This window comes from Schistocerca nitens, chromosome 2, assembly GCF_023898315.1.
Source record: "Schistocerca nitens isolate TAMUIC-IGC-003100 chromosome 2, iqSchNite1.1, whole genome shotgun sequence".
NCBI classification, from domain to species: domain Eukaryota; kingdom Metazoa; phylum Arthropoda; class Insecta; order Orthoptera; family Acrididae; genus Schistocerca; species Schistocerca nitens.
The window spans coordinates 880881008-880885654 of NC_064615.1; positions in this window are offsets into that span (position 1 = coordinate 880881008).

Consider the following 4647-nt stretch of genomic DNA (forward strand, 5'->3'; position numbering starts at 1 on the left):
TAATGCTGAGCGCCCCCTCTAGCATCAGTGGTTGTTATTTATAGTGGTGGGAGCGGAGCACAGACGCCACACACTACTACGCCTCCCACTTCAGCAGATTACGCCGCCAACGTCACGTGACCACGTAGTAAAGATAAGACAGGTGTGTAGTCCATTCGTACCGTACAGCTGAACTTCGAGATTTCTGTTATTTATCGTTGCATCGTTTGCCTTTATCGCCGGCCGCGGTGGTCTAGCGGTTCTAGGCGCTCAGTCCGGAGCCGCGCGACTGCTACGGTCGCAGGTTCGAATCCTGCCTCGGGCATGGATGTGTGTGATGTCCTTAGGTTAGTTAGGTTTAAGTAGTTCTAAGTTCTAGGGGACTGATGACCATAGATGTTAAGTCCCATAGTGCTCAGAGCCATTTCTGTTTGCCTTTATCGACAAAGTAATTACTCCCGACAGCCAAACGAGTTATGGCGTTCGGTTATTTGCACAGGTCAGCAAGCTACTTGCGTGGGATCAATAGTTTCTTCGTAAATTAAATTTGTGCTAAACCTGTATAATACTACCTGAAGAACCCAGAATTTCTCTAGTATTCACTTTGCCAATTTTCTGTTAGAAACGAAAACAAAAAACGAACAGTGTTCGTTGGGGCCGGCGGAGTGGCCCTGCGGTTCTAGACGCTACAGTCTCGAACCGAGCGACCGCTACGGTCGCAGGTTCGAATCCTGCCTCGGCAGGATGTCCTTAGGTTAGTTAGGTATAATTAGTTCTAAGTTCTAGGTGACTGACGACCTCAGAAGTTAGGTCGCATAGTGCTCAGAGCCATTTGAACCAATTTTGTTCGTTGGGTTGCACAAAAGATAAGAGCAAAAGTCCTGTAAAAGTGTGCCTCGAAAGCAATACTCGCTGATGAACGAACGACCCACGCTATCCTATAATAACCTTCTTTTCACACTACAGGTGGCGTAGATACCCTGCAGCCCGCTTTATCAAAGAATCTCGAATTTACGTGAAAACGCCTTGTAACGGTTTTTACATTGCAAATATTCTACCTTCACTGTACTGGGACAAACATGCAAGAGCGCACCGCAAGGGCAGTGGGTAAGAGCCACTATTGTGTGTTTAATACTCTGTGGACCGCTTGGTCGCCAGGTAATTGTACAGCGTTAGGACATTCTTTTTAGAGGCACAGTATCGAGCGGTTGAATTGTAGAGAAGAAGATCTGATATTCGTGAATCTGGGGGAAACTGCGTGTAATACTTTATTATGATACTGAAAACTTGACTGTAAAGCTATTTTCTGGACTGTTCGGATGGACAAGGTTTTTGGAGGAATATTTCAAGGTAGTCAATGAAATGTTTTTTTGTCCCTCAGATAACTAATAATATTCATGATTCGTGTTAATTCATCTCAATGTTTTTATTATATCACAAATAACGCAAACGTTTGTAAATTGTGTAATGAGTGATTTTTCTAATTGTTAGACTCTGATAATGTTGTACAGTCTTTATAACGCTTTTCTTTAAAATTTAGCACTTCTCCATCATTCTTAGTAAAGTTTTAAATTTTTGACGCGTGATCATTGCACCTTTCGCCACTCGCAGCTCAGGTTGTCTTTGACAAGGAAAGAAAAATTTACTGATGAGTATATTATTTTTCTTTAGCTGCCGCATTTGCTGACCTCAATTTCCTTTCGAGAACGTCAGTACGCAGACACAAAACACTAATTTTGGACAACTTGCTTGTCGAGAAGAAGCAGCGATTAGTATGATTAGTCAGTTATTCAAAAACTGTCTTAATCGCATTTATTATTATTATACCGCCAACCGGTTTCAACCCGACGTAGGGGTCATCTTCCATTGATCGACTGCTGGTGGTGTCTCTCCTGTCTACATAACGGCAGTCCACCAATGGAAGATGACCCCTACGTCGTGTTGAAACCGGTTGGCGGTATAATAATAATAAATGTGATTAAGACTGTTTTTGAATAACTGACAAAACACTATGCTGAGCGTGAGGGAAGTCACCTTTTTTTTTCATTGTCGATCTCACTTTGAATTCTTCTGAGTAAACAGTACATAGGCTGAATTTTCAGGTGTTGTGCTAACTAAGCAGATTAATTTACGGTGAGCCATGTAGGTAAACTTAGACTGTTATTTTCTTTATAGTTTAGCATTATTTTATTTTGTAGAGTGTTATTTTCTTTAGAACTGAGCACTATTTTATTTTGTGGATATTTCAGGTCTGACATTGCACTTCATATAGGAACTTTCATAACGTACTTCAGTATTGAGTTTCACTTAAATAATTTTCACTCAGCATACAATTAGTTTATTTTGAGATTTAATTACGCTGATTGTCATTATTTCAGATTCAGCATTACTATGATTAAAGTTTTGTTTCACGTCGCTGTTCGCTAGGGCAATACAGGGCCAGCTAACAGTCAGTGTTGCTCAGTAGTTCAATACGTTGTCTTAAGGATGCTGCACACAAGCAGAAAGTTTTTGAAAGGCAGTATTCAGTATTTCAAATGCATATAAATGTCATAGAAAGCTTACAATCTGGGTGACCTCAGATTCCGTCCAATAATGTATATATGTTATCGCTGGCAGTGGAATATGTCACTGTCCTTAAAGTCTTAGCCTCATGAGTAAGGTCGGATGTGCTGGGACGTCATGTTACTGGATATTCTCGAGCTATCTACAACTCATTAAACGTTTGTTATCAGTACCGTCTAAGAAGCTTAGAAATTGGGTGCTACTCAGTCGTGAATAAACTACACAACTTCTCTTTCGCAAAGGCACAATTCCTGTACACACATTGATACTAAAGCGAAGCTGATGTCTTGCTTTCGTGATCGGTAGGGGATTATTATGTGACTACATGGGGCTTTTGTGCTCCTGTATTGACATGTGGCTTTTCTGCTGCTGTATTGTCCGACTCTTTGTGAGACCCGCCAGACTAGCCGAGAGTACTAACGCGCTGCTTCCTAGACTCAGGTAGGCGTGCCGGCCCCACATCGAACCCGCCCAGCGGATTAACGACGAGGGCCGGTGTGCCAGTCAGCCTGGATGTGGTTTATAGGCGGTTTTCCACACCCCAATAGGTGAATACTGGGCTGGTACCCATGTTCCGCCTCAGTTACACGGCTCGCAGACAGTTGAACACATTCGCACTATTCCATGGATTCCACTAGATGCAGACAATTGGTGTACACTAATTCCTTCCCGGGGGTACAAGGTAGCGACAGGAAGGGCATCTGGCTACACCTTAACATTAGCATGCCACATCCATTTAACCAGTAGACCCCACAAGTCGGGATAAATGCTTGGAAAGAGAGAGAGATTGTCCAACTCTGTGTGAAATCCACTTCGTACGCAAAATGTCAGCTGTGTACTGCGGTTGTCCATTGCTTGTTCTTACAGTACATTGACAGTATTGTAATCTGGCATAATGATCTTGTAGCCTGAAAGCCCAACAGCTTTGTAACTGATATGAATAAATTAACTCTTTGTGCAGAAAGGGCCACGCAAGGGCCCAGTTTGTGCCTTGAACAGCTCCAAATCACTGCACACTTGTTTCAAGATCATCCCATTAAAACAGTGGCTCCGGAAATTTGTGAACTGTGCGAGGTCTAACATGATCATCAAGTTGCTGTTTCAACTTCTGCAACCTCTGCACCTGAGGATGCCATCCGGCGTGCAGTCGATTATCGTCGTAGAGTAGGCGCTCTTAGAAAAAAGTGTTCCTAGACTGTTACCAGAAATGCTCCTCCATGATACTGACAAGAGGGAGATTGAATTAATAATTAAATCACTAACGACCAAGAACTCTCATGGATATGACGGGGTATCTAGCAGAATACCGAACTATTGTTCTATGGATGTTAGCCCAGTACTTAGCCATATCTGTAACTTTTCCTTTAGGAGTGGTCGGTTTCCTGACCGATTAAAGTACTGGGTAGTGAAGCCACTTTATAAAAAGGGAACAGGGATAATGTTGACAATTTTAGACCTATTTCTATGCCATCGGTGTTTGCTAAAGTTATCGATAAGGTTGTATATACAAGGTTACTGGAGCATTTAAATTCACATAATATGCTGTCAAATGTACAGTTTGGTTTTAGAAATTGTTTAACAACTGAAAATGTTATATTCTCTTTTCTCTGTGACGTTTTGGACGGATTAAATAAAAGGTTGCGAACGCAGGTGTTTTCTTTGATTTAACGAAAGCTTTTGACAGTGTTGACCACAAAATAGTATTACTGCAGAAGTTGGACCATTATGGAGTAAGGGGAGTAGCTTACAACTGGTTCGCCTCTTACTTTAAGAATAGAAAGCAGAAGGCAATTCTGCGCAATATTGAGAGTGACAGTGATGTTCAGTCCCAATGGGGCACTGTTAAGTGGGGCGTTCCCCAAGGGTCGGTGCTGGGGCCATTGCTGTTTCCTATTTATATAAATGATATGCCTTCTGGTATTAGAGGTGATTCAAAAATAGTTCTGTTTGCTGATTACACCAGCTTGGATCTTGTGTGTAATATTGAAACAGTATCAAATAATGTAGTTCATGAAATAAGTTCGTGGCTTGTGGAAAATAATTTGATGCTAAATCACAGTAAGACTCAGTTTTTACAGTTTATAACTCACAATTCAGCAAGAA